Raw genomic sequence first — 17,026 nt, 5'->3', positions numbered from 1 at the left:
CTTATTATATTTACACATTATATTACACAATTGTTTTGCAATGATCCCTCAAATATCAAACACTTGACATGACTTGAGATATGTAATGTTGGCAGGATATTTTACAGCTTAATCAATCAACTTTATTGTCCAAAATGACATCAATGCAATGAAACTGTAAACTTCACTGGGAATTTAATTGTTATAAATAACTAGAAAATACAGAACCGCAAATATAACAAATATAAAATATAACTTGAGTTAAGAAAAAATATCAAATATACACAACATGCTGTCTATAAAATAAAAATAAAATAGAAAAAATATATATATACCGTATATTGGCAATATCGGCCAACATATCAGCCAATACCAATATATCGGTTATCGGCCGATAATATCGATGGACCAATATATCGGTCGGGGCTCTAGTGTAGACTGTGTCATTACCATTACACACATTGCCATGAGGGGACTATCCTGTCCAACCAGCCTTGTGTCACAGAGCAGCTCCACTGTAAGAATTGGGTGAGAAGTGAAGTGCCTTGATGGCAGCTGCAGAGAGGGAGGAGATGGAAACGTTTATTCATTATTTAGTTTATTCCCAAGGAAAGGCCTGCTTCTCTCAACATTAGGCTGACCTTTGTCCATGCAGACTCCATGCAATGAGAAACATCTCCCTCTTAATATGATGTAATACTCTAGTGCAGTGTTTCCCAAACTATGGGTTGGGACTTCTATGTACTATCAATGGTTGGGACCCAATTTGGCTCGCGGACCCATGGGGGCTGGGTTGGCATGGCAACTCATTACCGTATGTTTTTTGTGAGTTTGGGTCCCAGGGAGACACAGAATTTATCATTTGAATCCCAAGATGAAAAGGTTTGGGAACCCCTGCTCTATAGTGTTTGCCCATAGGTCATTCCAAGCTCTGTTCCCATCTACGTGGAGGAGCGCGGCCTGGACGCACCCACAGGGCCTTCCATGCACCGAAGGGTCTTTCATTACTGCAGTGTAGCACTAGCTCTATTGCAGCGGATTGGGCATGCTACCCTTCCGCGGGCAACGTTGCAGACAGAGTAGGAAGGCTGATCCGTGAGCGGCTGCTTCCCGGGACGCGGGTCGGCCTCGGCTGGGTCTACTGGGCGAGGAGGGTGTATGATGTTGACAGACCCGAAACACCTTACGACCCTAGCTAACATCACTGATGACGCGTCCCAGCGCATGCGGTAGTATGTATTTTGTAACGTCATAGAAATCCCAAAGAAGACTTTCTCTGAATTCCACATGCGGTTTTTGTTTGGGATTTCCCCCTGATGTCAGATGTGTTTGGACCAGGAGTGTGTTTGCTCTGCATTGAGAGCCACTAAATGCAGATATGTTGCTGTCTGCAGCGTGGCCAGATGGTAAGCTGATATTTACAACTCTGACTTTAATGAGACAAGTCTGGAGTGTTGTCCTCCTGACGCGGTCCTGCCGGTCTTTGACTCGGACACATTGATTAGTTATGCATACGCTATTGACCAGTTATTCATGGGGAGGGAGTCAAAACAAAAGTCTCCATCCCAGCTCTTTTCAATTAGAGCAGCGGTTCTCAATGTGGGGTCCGGAGACCACCAGGGGTCCTTGAGGGGGGTCCCAGGGGGTCCCCAGCAAATTGACAATGAGGTGTTAGGCTTCTCTGTTACGCCATTTATAAGAAGTTAAAGCAATGAGAGAATGTAGCCTAGACGAGGAACGACCGCTTTGATCACAATCTCACTGTTATCTCTACCTGCAATAGGTACTCATGAAATTCTGGACAAAATCATATCCAACGGTAAAAAATATTCTCCGATTTGGGTCAGAGACCAAATCAAATTGCCTGAGGATTGCAGTTGATAAACATGATGGGATACTAATCCACCACAACAATTTCAACACCCCCCCCCCCCCCTTCCCCCACCCCCCCCCCCCCCCCCCAGCACAGCTGGCTGGAGATGTCAAAGATGTCCTGTGACGAGAGGAGGTGGTCTGTCAGTGCAGCAGCTCTCAGCACTGGTCTGGTGGCCTCAGCCTCTTTGGTATCAGATGCGAGTGCCTCGGTGCCATCATCAGACATGATCGACCGAACGCAGAGTAATCAACAGCAGCTGTTATCAGCTGCCACTACTTCTCAGCAGGACATCCTGTTGGTTTAATAACCACCCGTCGAAGTGCAAGGTTTTATGACTGCAGGAGATTCACTCACAAAGCCATATTGCACAACCATATGAACTGCTGAGCAGCTCCACCGGAGCAAATAGGATTCAGGGAGTCTTAGAAAGTAGTTGTTGAGGGAGAGGAGAGCCATCATTAATATTCATGAGGTTTTCCCTAAGATTGGATGGTTTTTGTTTGTTTGTTTTTAGATTGTTGCTTTATTGGATACTAATCATAGTGAAGAGAGACAGGAGAGATATTGGAGAGAGAGAGAGAGGACATGCAACAACCAAGGGTCCTGTGGGCCAGGTTTGAATCACGGGTACTTGTTTCAATTTAAAGGCTCTTGTTCTCTTCATGAAAATTTCCTTTTTTAAATGCATATTTTGACATACTGGAGGCTCAGCATGCATCTTCTGCTTCAACCATTCTGTATGCCGTGCTTCTGAAATGAAACACTCCGTTGAAAATGAATGTAGGCCTATTATGTAAAGTCCAATTCCCCCCGCCCCCTCCCGGGAGTTGGACCTCCCCTGGTCTGGAACACAGTGTGTGACACAGTCTCCAAAGCCTCCGGGACACACTCAAATTCAGCATAAATCAACTGATGATATTACTGTATCTATAATAGTGTGTGTGTGTGAGTGAGCAGAATTCTGTTGGGCTGCGGCTATGCTATTCTATGTGCAAATCGGTCTGAAACTTTCAGGAAGTGTAAAGAGCACCCCTGCGGGTGACCTAACGGGGGCAGATTTTATAATGTAATTAGGGCCGATTAATTACCGAATGCGCAACTTGGCCGAGTTGCACAATGGGATATGATGATGTCATCAGTGATGATGTCATAACTCCCACGGGTCCACTAGAATTGGTGATGTCACCAGTGATGTCACACGAGCACTCAATGATGATGTCATCAGTGATGATTTCACCAGATGATGTCATCATTGCTCGAGTGACATCACATCATTAGGTAATAGGTTGTTTTCAGGTGACGTCACGTCAAGATGGCGACCGGGGGCGAGCATGCGCAGATCACGCTTGGGGACAACTAGCAGCAGGCTCCATTTGCTACATAGGAAGCGATAGGAAAGCACTGGAAAAATCTCTTTTCTTCATTGTATATGGATCATATGCTATAAGTTTTGCAATCTTCTGGCGATACCTGCAGCGTGGAGCGTCACCCGACCCTTCATTTTCCATTAGCTCTGGGCAGCAGTTTTACTTCCTGCCCCTCAGACATCATCCGAATCACGTGGTCGAAAACAAGCTATTAGGGCAATCATCAGGTAATTAGGGCAACTAATCGTCCCTAATTACCTAATTAAAAAATCCAGCTTAAACAGAGTTTGTCTCCACTGAACACTGAGGCACATGGCTCTATCTGACTTCTCCTTTATAGATTCCCCGGGGACAGGCTGTGTACAGTAGGCTATATGCGAGTTGAATGGCTGTCCTTTGTCAGCCTCGCTGAGCTGCCAGGGCAGCTAACACACAAAGGCAATCAAAGTAATAATACTAGAGGAATACCCATCGCCTGGCTATTTAGTCTCGCTCACAGAGTTGGCATACCGCCTCTCCTCTCTCTCCCCAGATGGTTTTCATAGTCCACTTTCCTGGCTGAGTCCAACTCCACTAGGGTGTGCTCCTCAAACGCTAATTATTTTCCCGCATCGCATCTGCGTGTGAGTGAGTGACCAAACAGGTGACAGCTATCTATGCCATTTTAACATGTGATGGCGCAGAATCTTTCAGGAAGTGTAAACAACAGCACCCCTAGTGGTGACCTAGTGGAGCCGGATCTTTGAATTGTGTAATTAGGACGGACTAAATGGGCAATGGCTAATTTAGTTGCCAAGATTAGTCAACACAGTTTCAGCACCATGGAGGGCTCCATCCATTAGCTACTGGTGGAGCTCACCTGAGTGGAGGAGCATACCGGCGAGCATGTGGCGTTTGAATCATCAGCCAGGGAAGTGGAGTATGAAAACCCTCTGGGGGAGAGGCTGCATGCCAACTCTGAGAGTGAGGCCTGACCAAATGACCAGGCGACAGATACTCCGCTAGTAGGATGGAAGAAAAAGAAAGGGAGGAAGAAAGAGGGAGGGAGAGAAATACGCCGTAGATACAAATAGCCTTTCTGATGAGGGTAAGGCAGTGGGCCGCCCGCTGTTTGTGCCACATCAGAATGACAAGCAGCGCAGCAGCCGCCGGCAATGAGTCAGAGGTGAATATCGTGGCAGGCTTTAGAGAAGGCCACTCACCAGACTCCCAGGACCCAAACGCCACCCCGCAACACCAAAGCACTTCAGACAAGGTTGATCACCCTCGCTGCACAGCAGAGGACACCCAGGCCTGCCTTTTCTCCTACAGGAAACACGCTTTAAAGCTTCCGTTTGAAATTCGCCCTCTATTAAACGCTATTTCCCTTCCTATTTCCATTCCTTTCCGGCTTCTTAAGTGCCTGCGAGCCAGAAGCCGGTTGCCAGGAGTAATTAATTGTCTACGACAGAGAGCAGAGAAAGGTTAATGTGTCACGGCTCAACTCTACGCTTGTCAGAGTGGGGAAGTTGCAAAAGTGAATTCAGTCAAAAATCCATCACTGGAAAATTATGTAGCTTATGTCATGGCTCTCACTTTGGGCTAGCTCAGTGATTCTCAACCTTTCACTTGATCAGAGGAGGCCTATAGAGGCTTCAACTATTCAGTATTCCACAAGAAAAAGCAAAACGGGGGGGGGGGGGGGGGGGGTGTCCTGAGCCCCAGGTTGGACCACCGAACAGTATGCAGCCATGTGGCTGTAGGCAGTGTGAGTGGGCGACGGTGCGAGTTTCTGCACCTGTTATGTCACTGTTTTGACATCGAGATCTGAGCACAGGGTGTTGCGGCTGCCTCCCACAGGCCTCGATCAATGAGAGGCTAAATCAGTACCTCTTCCCTGACACTCCGCTCCATGGGAAGTGTCGCGGAAATCTATGGGAGCTTGGTTTTCACATTTTAACTTTTTGAAGTTTATTCATTTGCACCTATGAAAATAGATTACATTTGACACAGTCAAAGGTGTGAAATACATTGTGAAGGAAAGATAGAAAAAGTGAAACTCTGAACTCAACAAGGATGAAAATTCTATACCAAGACCAAAATGCATAAATTACAAATAGGGGGAATAAAATAAACAAAAAAAGTAGATTGAATGCAGAAGTGAAATCATAAACCCCAGCAATTTCTGAATAATCAATCAATCAATCAATCAATCAATCAATCAATCAATCAATCAAAACTTTATTCGAGACTGAGGTTCCATAATAAGATACATACAACAATAAAAATAAGTTTACCCAGTTTACCCAAAACTGAAAATGCAGTCATCTACTCACCCCATGCCGATGGAAGGAGGGATTATGTTCTTTAGTCCACAAAATATTCACGGACTTTCACACTGTTGCAGAATTCTCCAAAACTGTCTTTACATTCCCCCACTGTAAACAATTGAAGTGGATGGTGACTAACTTTCAAACATAAAAAATAAAATAAAATAAAATATAGAAAAAAGAAAGTGGGGGGAAAAAACACAAGATGCTTCCATACTTCTCACATGGCATAATCCAAGTCTCCAGAAGCCCTGAAATGCCAAGTTGACTTGAAAAGATGTAATTTACACCCTGTTTGTAGGTGAAATCTCCACTGTAGCCACCACGTGCTCCTAGAACATCGGGGGCTGCTGCTGTAGCCTGCTACAGTGAAACATTCTCAGCTAAAAGCAGGCTGTAAATTACATATTTTCAAGTCAACTTGGCCTCTCAGGGCTCCTGGAGACTTGGATTAAGCCAGGCGAGCCTTAAATTGATCACTTCAATTGTTTAGGAGAATTCTGCAATGGTGTTGTGCTGTGAAACTCCTTGAATGTTTTGTGGGCTAAAAAACGTCACCCGTCCTTCCATCGGTATGGGGGTGATTAGCAGAGATGGGCGAAAATACATCAAAAAGTATTTTGATACAAATTACAAATACTTGCTCAAAACATGTATCACAATACAAATACAAAATACTGGTCTGAAAAATGTATTTGAAATACAAATACGTATTTTGTATTTTGAAAATACATGAAAATACATTTTATAAAAACGGATAAAGAACTGCAACAATTAGTCAATTCATCGATTCATTGCCAAATATTACATAACTTTCCTATTTTGATTATCTACTAATCATTTTGAGCCATTTCTTTAAGGAAAAATGTCCTAATTCTCTGATTCCAGCTTCTCAAATGAGAAATGTTCTGGTTTATTTAGATGGTAAATCATCTCTTTAGTCCTCTGTGGCAGTATTCTCCTTTGTGTACCATCTAACTCACTACAGTTCTTCCATTTCAGTTGTTTTTCAGCACATATTATTTCTCCTTCACTTCAGCTGTTAATTGCCTTCTGTGAGGGCTTTTGAGTTACAGGTAGCATCTCTACATGTTACAGTAACCTCATGTTTTGGAGCTTTGACCATGTTTAGTCATAGATATGAGATCTGTTATGAAAGTTATGTTATGATAGTAGGTCCCCTATAAACAACTTCACATCCACCATGTCAGTAAATTGTCACATAATATAGTCTTTATTTAACATGCTGCACACATAGAAATACAGCAACATTATTTATTCCACCACAAAAGGTTACTTTTCAGGAACATGTAACCATGGTGCCGCAGTATGGCATTCATGGTGAGGGGAACTTAATCCTGTGGCTAATGTATGGAAACAGGGAGGTTGTCAGCTTTGTGACAGTATATTTATTTATCCATTTTGTATAGCTGAGTTGGGCACAGAGGTGTTTTTTTAATATTAGTTGTGTCTCTCTAATATGATGGTTTGGATGCAGTAAACAGTTTAATTTGCAGATAGGGCAGTGTTTGTCTTAGCATGCAATAGGCTTATACTAACCATCACATTTATTACTTTATATCTGGGGGAATTTCCACAAACACGAGGCTTCAGTACTAGTCTGACTTCCTGTTCTGTTTGAGTTAGACTTCCTGTCCATTTCAACAGTGTATAAATGGTTACAGACCAGTCGCTCAAACACCTTCATGACAGTTCAATCAGGAGAGACTAGAGACCAAAGGATGAATAAAGTGATATTTATTACAATAAAGTGAATAATTTACTACAGAAAGAATGTTGAGAATAAAGTATTGTTATTAGTCTTTGGCGGTTAGACACCGCAGGGAGATCTTGAGAGAGCTGCACCAGCCCAGATCAGCATCCAGATATATCCCCCTGCAGTGTCTAGATACTGGTGGTGCTGGTGATCTCCTTCTGAGACTCATGATGACTCTTCCGACTGAAGAATGGGATAGGTCTGCGATGACCGGGAGGAGAAGGGGAGGAGGAGGGTGCGAGCCTGACAGCAGCGATGATTGAGAGGCTGAATGAGACAGAAACAAGCATATTTAAGGAACCCGCCTCCAAGCAATTGGGTTGTGGAGCAACGTGATAGGCTTACACTGGAGGTGCGTAGGGTGAGAGGTGATGAGAGCAGTGATGTGACACTATGCAATTGGTTAACAGAGACTGGGCGGCAACCAGCTGATTGTTCATTGAAACCCGGAAATTGACAGCTTATTATGATCTTGTGAGTAGATTGAAGAGTGGAGCTATAAAGTGAATTAAGGAAGTGTAAAAGATATTATAGTCTTCCTGCTTGAACTTACGTTGAGAACTACATTTAAATCAACAGGCTTGTAATCATTCAGGCATCAGGCTGTAGCATTAGACTTCTACTCTATCAGCCTGCTGTAATGTGGCACTCTGTCGGGTTCATCACAGCTTTAATCAGAGGGTCAGGGGGACTCATGGTTCTGCACCCCGCTAAAGCTCAAAACCAAACATCCTTTTGTTATTGTTGTTTTGCTTTGTTTTGTTTTGTTGAATTAGCATTAGTTGTGTCTCTCTAATATGAGACACTGGTTTGCAGTAAACAGTTTAATTTGCAGATAGGGCAGTGTTTGCGTTAGCAGCATGCAATATCTGATCATCACATTTAGTACTTTATCTCTGGGGGAATTTCCACCAACACGAGGCTTCAGTACTAGGTTGCCACCCTACTCTTCCTCTGATTTGTGGTTGAGATTGTTCTGCGGGTAAGCCAATCAGAGGCGGAGTAGAAGTGACATCTCACATTATGTCTTTTTTATTCCACAGTTTAAACCTGTGTCAATGTTTAAAATGTGTCCATTTGAGAAGAAAATGAAATAAAAATGTATTTTATTTGTTTAAAATACACAAAATACAAGATCTGAAAGTATTTTGATACAAATTACATCTTATTTTTCTCGGTCCAGCCAAATACAAATGACAAAATACACAAATGTATTTGAAATACGTATTTGAAATACATGTATTTAAAATACTGCCCATCTCTGGTGATTAGATGATGGCTGAAATTAAATTTTTGGGTGAACTTATCCTTTAATAGGATCAGGATACTGTAATTTCACAGGCGCTGAAGTACAGGCAGGAAATTAATTGTCAGTGCCTTGTGCTCTGCGCTCTGCGCTCATCGCCTACTGTACATGGAAATCCAAAATAATGTCTCTGCTTGGCAAATCTGGTGGAAGAGAGCTTTGGGTTTCATTTGCTTTGCAGCCTTCAGCTCAGCTTTCATAAAGTGTCACTTCAGCAAAGAACTTGATTAATTCTAGTATGTGGTGGATTCTGTGGATTCTGCCTGCAAAGGGATTACGTTACTTCAAAGGACAGCTTCCCATTGGTTAAGGAAAAGCATGGACCTTTTCACAAACAGCCAACTTTGCATATTTTTCATCTATTAAATACCTTCATGTGCCTCGGCAACCTAATAACATAAAAAAATCTAAATGTTAATGCACTCTCATGTTTTCATGACATGCTTACCAGAGATGGGCACTTGGAGTTGGACTTGAGACATGTCACACGTACAGTGACTTGAGACTTGACTTGAGACTTGTCCTCAAAGAACTGAGACTTGACTTGGACTTGAGATTTGGGACTTGTGAACAATCTTTATTTTTGTGTGTATTAACATTAAGGAAAGGTCTACTAATCATAATTTCAACTAATTAATGCTGATATTGTATGCTAATAGATAAAGGAGTGATGATAATACAGTATGCTTTGAATTCCTTCGTTTTAGCTATGCAGTGTTCTAAGCAGCCCGAATGACATCCAGCAGATGACATCCGTAAGGGACTTGATGCTTGACTTGGACTTGTGACCAAAGACTTGAGAGTTGACTGACTCTAGCTCAGAGACTTGAGACTTGACTTGGACTTGCAAAAGATGACTTGTGAGCATCTCTGGTACTTGCATAAGAAGTCTTCTTGATGTGTGTTTGTCAGTGGTGCTGTGGAAAAAAGTACGGTACCTTAGCACCAGAGGGCACATTCTTATATGGGATACTTACAGTATGTTTGTTACTCATCTAATTTGGCAGTCTTACTGCCACATTTCCAAGGTACTGCAGCGCTGCCGTGGCAGCAGTGAGGGGGGCCTTTTGTCAAGAACAAAGAAAACATTTAAAGTTATAATCCATGAGATTTCAGTTTTGCTCTCTTGGGTGACACCTATGGCGATGAGTGGTAATTGCAGGTGAGATCCAAACTGTTATGTGACATTACTTAACCTCGCGTCACCAGGCTCTTCTCGGCGAGAAAGAATTGATTTTGTCACCCTACCTGGTTCCGGCCTAGAGCCCGCCCTAGACAGGAAGGGCAGCGTTTCTAGCTCGTCAACTTTTACGTTAACTTGACAAATTGACACAAGTATCAGAACGGCAAACAACAAAACAAAAGATGGACGTACCGAACGACCTTTTTGAAGAAGTTCTTGTAGAAACATTGCGGATTCACAATCTCACATATTTTAAGCCAATACAGAAGCTTTGCATCAGACAATTAATCGAGGAAAGAGACGTCAAGCTAACGGCAACAAAGACGTTTTTTGGCGCACGTCCTTCCGGTGTTCATTCTGGTTCCGTGGTTTACGCCCCCATGACAAAAAGCGGGATGAAAGGTGCCCAGACTAGACATTACTCAGTTTGTTCGGCCATAGTAACCACCCACAATGCTAGCAGAGACCGGAAAAAAGTAGCTTGTTATCCTACTTCACACAAGAGTTGTCTGGAACCTACAGTAACCTACAGAGTGAGTCTGTTGTGTTAGCTCCGCCAACCCTGTGAACCTACAGTAACCTACAGAGTGAGTCTATTGTGTTAGCTCCGCCCACCCTGTGTCACCACAGACACCCAGTTCATAAATGCTGCAATACTGAAAAAATGCAAAGGCTTCCATCAATGCAATGGGCCATAGGCTCAATCACCATTGTGCTAACTGACTATTAGAGAGGTGAATTAACAGACATTTATTTAGATGAATATCTTATGGATTATAACTTTAAAATAACTAAAGCCGCTACTTTTACCTCTGTGGCAGTACTGCGGCAGTACCACAACAAAGTGGCCAAACAACTGCAACCTTGGTGCATCTGAGAGTCTTCTGTCATCAAAAGATTTCAGGGCATGGAGTTTAAAGTCATATTCATAGTACCGGTAATCCCACCATGATGTTGTATTTCCAATATGGCGCATTACAATATCCACAGCTCACTGGCTGTGGCTGTCATAATCACCTGTTAATTTATTCTAATCTTTTCCTACCAAGATGGCAGTGTGGTGATGCAACAGCATACTATGAATTGCTGATAGATAGAGCACAATAACCATCCAACCAGCCAGGGAAGAGTTGCATCTACAATTCTGTTCTAATTGGTGGCTGGTCGCTCTTTTCTGGAAAGAATCTTCTGCAGGAAGTGATGCTGCCAGCAGCAACAGCAAGCTGTTTGCAATAAATTGATTGGTTCCTGAATAGAATAGAATAGCATTATTCGGCAAAGCATACATAATGCATTTGACACACATTGTTTTTCCCTCCGGATGTTTCCTGTTATTCAGTATGCCTGTAAATAATCATTGAGAAAACGTATTCAAGTGAATGTAATTCGAATGGTTTCTCTCCATGAAGTCTGAAGATACTTCATGATGAGTCTACAAGTGCCTGCACAGACACTGTATGCACTACCCTGCACATTTAAAAATGGCAAATAATTGGTCCCCCCCTTGTGTTTTCATTTTGATTTAACCTTTATTTATACAGGGCAAGTTCTCAAGCTCTCATTTGCGCTTTCACTTACAAGGACACCCCGTTATAAACAATTACAAAATGCACAGTACAAATAAAAAACATTCAGAAAAACAAGAGCAATCCCTATGCAACGTATCTTCAAGAAGTACTCTGAGCGACTCCGAGACCAATCGCTCCAGTTTTACAGAGTCCTGCTGGAGCCTGTTCCATTTGTCGGGAGCGTAAAAGGAAAAGATTCACTATTCACGGGAATAAATAATAAATGATTCAAATGAGCGGATAATGCATCTTAAACAGCTATGAACATCATCCGAAAGGCAGGGAGAAAAAATGAATGGATGCAACCACCACAAAAATGAACAGTTTTAAGAGGAATGCCCCCTCTCTCTCTCTCTCTCTCTCTCTCTCTCACACACACACACACACACACACACACACACACACACACACACACACACACACACACACACACACACACACACACACACACACACACACACACACACACACGATGTAGCCTACCTGGTAAACCATGAACAAGTGAACACATTTTGTTTCGTTTTGAGACTCAATCTGGCCTCTATCCCGCCCACATTGATTTTCAGAAATTACAAAGTGCACGGACCAATCAGAGACCTGCCTCAGAACCCGGCCAATCAGGGATGCCTCTGGCAAAACAGTATGGTGGCTCCAGAAGCAACGAGCTGTATGGCTGTAACGTTAACGTTAGTAGAGTAAACACTGCCATAAAAAAATATAAATGCAGTTATTGCAGAAATACATGTAGACGCAATAACAAGAATCACAAAGAGTATGCACCTGCCAAGTTTCTCGGCGGAAAAAGCCGTTTCCGCCGCTTTCTTCCGGGTGGATTTAGGATGGGATTTGCCAATTCTGGTTCTGGTTGGCTGAAGGAGGTGTCTGTCAAGGCAAGTACCCTCCCACCCTGTGAAATCAGAGACTGATCGGCAGAACGTGAGTTGACGTGATCATATGGTTTACCAGGTTACTGTAGCCTACTGTACCGCAGCACATGGCAGATTGAACATACAAAACAGAATGCATGCCTGTGTTGACTATATTACTAGAAAGGAGACAGCTGTGCTCCGATGTATTCGGAGCACAGCTGCTGCGCTTTAGAGCCACACATTTAAGTGATTGATTGGATTTGATTTATTTGTATTGTTGTGTCATGCACCCGAACGTGCCCAACCCTCATGGGCTTATAAGACACAAACATAATACAACTTAAACCAGTGCTGCAGTGGTACATTTACGTCAACACAAATCGCAAGTCGACATACAGTATACTACTTAAAACAACAAAACAGATCATTACATCACTCTCGAAACAAAATGTTGTGTCTTTGTTCCCAGGCCTTACACTTAAAATAAAAAACACTGAAACTGGAGCCCACGCAGCGTGCAAGCTTTTTATTCATTTTGTACTACTTGTTCACCTTTGAGCTCGGCACCTGCCCAATCTGGTTTTGGATGTGTGTGTTTTCTCTTTGATTTTGTTCCCAGGCCTGACAGATACAATTGGCTATAAAGAGTTGTCAGCACAGCGTTGCTTTGGCCAAATCACAGTGGAGATGCAGATAGAAGTCGCCAAGTTAATGGCGGGTTTCAGAAAGCCAAATGTATGACTTTGAAGGTGTTTATCGTCCAACTGTCTTAGAAATGAATTGAAGGCAGATTAAAAAGAAACACTCAAAAGAAACATACTGTAACTGGTACCACCACCTGACTGTATTTCTGATTAGTCTCTAGGCACCTAATGAAAGTTCTGAAACTCTAAAAGGGCAGAAGAAGAAAACAGACAACGGGAAATTAATTGCTAAGGGACATTGAAATCTAATTAAGGCAGCTATGACTCATGCTGTATTCTGTATTCATATAATACAGAATACAGCATGAGTCAATGTGCGAATGTGCCCTGTGGGGAAACCTGTCATTGCATGGTGAAAACCCAAGACCTCTAATATAATAACTGCTTTTCAGACATAAGACATACGAGTTTCTTTTTCCCCACATTTATATTTTTAGTTGAACTTATCATTTTCACTCATCCTGACTCATCATTGCTCTCACATTTTTTTCAAGTATACAGACATAGACAAAATAAAGCCAAAAAGTGCAAAGTTAAATTAACATAAAAGCGTGGAAAAAGATTTGGAGTGAGTTTTCAAGTGAGTTTGACCTCCTCCTCCTACCACACACTGTTACATGAGAGTGGCACTGGAGATACGGTTGTAGTGTCCTCACGCCGCCATAGCCAAAACAATATTTCATATCCACTTCACGTAACAGAGCGCAGGAGATGTAAACACCGTTTGATTGCACACTGATATACGTATGGATGAGGACTGAATTGCTAAAAAGGATCAATCACATCACATCACAATCGCATGAAGGAACATAACACCTCTCTGTTTGACACCCTCAATTTTCACACGTTGCTTCTGCGAGATTTTAAAGTAGCCTACCATGAAAAATAGACAGACAAATAAAGAATCTCTCCAGGCAGATGAGAGGTTCTGGGCAGGGAAAGAGATTGCATCTACCGCCAAGAGTGAGAGGAAAAGAAAACCAGTCCTGACATCTCCTACTAGGCTGACTGTGTGCACAAACAGCATGACAGAAGGAGAGCACATCAACATGTAACCATCCTTTAACGCTCAATTTTCATACTAAAAACAGCTTCAACAAACCTTCCCATGATATATAAAACTGAAAAAAAGCCCATAATTTATGTGCCATTGCTGACACTGTGGACCGTAGGAATAAAATAAATAAATACCGTAAATAAATGAATAGTGTAAGATTTAACATGAAAAAAGTGACATCTACTATAGACCAGAACTGCGTCGCGTCTTCAAGCGTCCAGCTCCAAGGCCGCGCCCCTTTTTAGGGGAAACCCACCATAGTAAACGACGGTGCTAGAAGCCGAAACCACTTCAAACAAACTATTTAAAACGGTTTAATTTGATAGAGATATGCCGAAGAGTTGCTGTGTTGTTATAGTTTCACTAACAAAAAAAAAAAAAAAAAAAAAAAGGTCTGCGATAGGGTAGGCGCATAGGCGTGACACCGTCAATGTGGACGATGCATGTAACCTGGTGGAAACTGGATACAGTGTTCATATAAGGCAAGTACCTCGTGTCGATGTATCTTGCGCATTCTATGGCCGGCCGAGTTGAAATATATTGTCATGTCATGGTGTCTTTGGGTCATTTATAAAGGAAATTAATTCTGTTATTTTTCTATAGATGTTTTGGGTACTGCTATTTTACATTGAAGTCAACGCGAGTGGCTTGTGTTATCCCCTAAAAAGGGGCGCGGCCTTCAAGTTTTGCAAATTACCCGGATGTGCTGTTCTGGTCTATTACAAAACCAGGGGCCAGAGAGCCGAGGCAGGACAGGGCGGAGCCAGAGAGCCGAGGCAGGACAGGGCGGAGCCAGAGAGCCGAGGCAGGACAGGGCGGAGCCAGAGAGCCGAGGCAGGACGGCCTGGAGGATGGTCAGACGGGCACAACAGGTCCGGAGGATGTCCCTGACACCGGAGAGGAAGATGAGGCAGCTCAGGGGGCTGGCCCGGAGAACCACCAGAACGTAAAAGCCGCTCGGGAGGAAGACACATGCGGGACCATTGGGGAAGGCGATGCCGAGGCTGGAGGTTGGGGGCCGCAAGCAAGCACTGGAGGCCGGAAGCTGGAGTGCGGAACTGGAGGCCGGAAACTAGAGTGTTGGCCCAGAGGCCGGCTTGATCGAAGTCAGGCGGCCGGGGTTCGGGACTGGAGTCTGCCAGCTGGAGAGCCAGACCAGCATTTGGGGAACAGGACCGGAGTCTGGAGACTGGAATGCTGGCCTGGGCCTGGCACTGGTACCGCTGGTCTGGACATAGGCTACTAGAGGTCCCAAAGAGTCAGGAAGCAGAGGTGAGAGACAGGAGATGTCAGAGTCGCTTGAGTAACTAGTCTCAACGGTGTCACTGGTCCGGAGATTGGAAGGCTGGACCGGAGCCCGGGGACGGGTGTGGGCGACCGGGGGTCAGGTTCGGTGACCCAGATGAACAGGAACCAGCCCAGGAACAGAGACAGTCCAGGAACAGCCCAGGAACAGAGACTGTGCGGGGTGCAGGCCTGCAGCCACAATTCAGGAACAGAGAACTTGCATGGTTTGGGGTTTATGCCGCTCGAATACTGGCAATGGCTGACAGAGCACGCATGTCAAAAAATGCAAAGTACGATCAAGTATCAAACTGAAGCCCTTTTGGGTCTGTGTTTTGAAATATTTTTTGTAATTTACTAACTTGATAAGGGTTCAAATCTGAGCGGCAAGATATAATCTTTCTCCCAGTCGTCCCATTAATTTTCCAAGCACGGCGATATTCAAGTCACACATGAATATTCCGCTGAGGTGCTGAAGCAAAATAAACAAAACATGATTTAGATGCGCGGGCCAGGTGACACGAGCGACTAGAGGAAGACGTTTCCTGTTGCCAATTTCATCGTCTAATCAGCGGGAGCTGCAGCGTTTCAGTGCTTCAGGTAACATCTGTGATTCATGTCGGTCGCTTGCTTTAGATGGAGCATGATAAAGAGCTCTGCTCATGGATTAGCTTTGATTTCATTCAGTATCAAATATTGTTTGGATTTGTAAAAGTGGGGACAAGTCAACTGTTTTGTTGCTTGGCTCACAGTAAAATGTATGCCTGTTAAAGCTGCAATATGCAACTTTTTACTCATTCAAATAATAACAAAAACAATATAAATGAAAATATATATATATATATATAAATGAATTCGATATGCATTTATCAGTCCGTGTTGTTTTGTGGCGCTGTGTGTTCATGCCTAAACTAAACCTCGCTGTTTGCCTTAAAAAACAGTGAGCTGGGCTGAAAACAGGGTTCGAGTTATGGGGGGGGCTTGTGGGGGTTTGGCCCCCATAGAGAGCCTCGACCCCAAGAACACCTGTGGGGGTCTCTCTCTTTTTTTTTTGCAATGCAAGAATTAGTATTCTTTGTGTTAACTAGATAAATAGGCTAAATGAGAAACATGTTTTTGGTTTTCGAAAAGGACGAACCACCCTATTGTCTTGTTGCGAATGACATGGCTGCATTTCACCACCAAGCCACCACCACGTCGCAATAACTAGGCCTCCTCTTCAGCGTGCATGTCCTACTACTACATTGGTTCCCTAACTGTGGTCCAGACAGAGTAAGCAAACAGAGACAGAGTTAAATAAATGTTTGTCAATAAGTCCAGCAATTTTGTGACTCATTTGTCAAACTAAATTGTTGTATTTTATCAGATGCAAATAAGTAAATGATATCATGGCATTATATATCGGCAGGTGGTGACGTGGAGGCGAGTGAGAAAAGGAACAAATATTGATGGTTAAGAGTAAGACTGAATGATGACATCACAACAGTCTAATCCTAATGTTAATTTAAAAATGAGATGTTCCTCTAAATCTGGCTTCAAACAGCCACAATTTGAGGGGGTAAAATGGCCCCAAAAAATGGCGGCAACCAATTTTGGGGACCCCCATAGCTCTCAGGTTATAACTCGAACCTTGGCTGAAAAGCAGTAAGAAGTGAAAGTACAGCGAAGCGAACATCAGCATTGCTTTGTAATTGACCGATCCTAAGCCCCCCCCCACTACCCCACCTCACATGCCACACCTCCGTGG

Source organism: Poromitra crassiceps, assembly GCF_964638095.1.
Source record: "Poromitra crassiceps genome assembly, chromosome: 10".
In the NCBI taxonomy this organism is placed as follows: domain Eukaryota; kingdom Metazoa; phylum Chordata; class Actinopteri; order Beryciformes; family Melamphaidae; genus Poromitra; species Poromitra crassiceps.
This window is presented reverse-complemented; position numbering follows the sequence as displayed.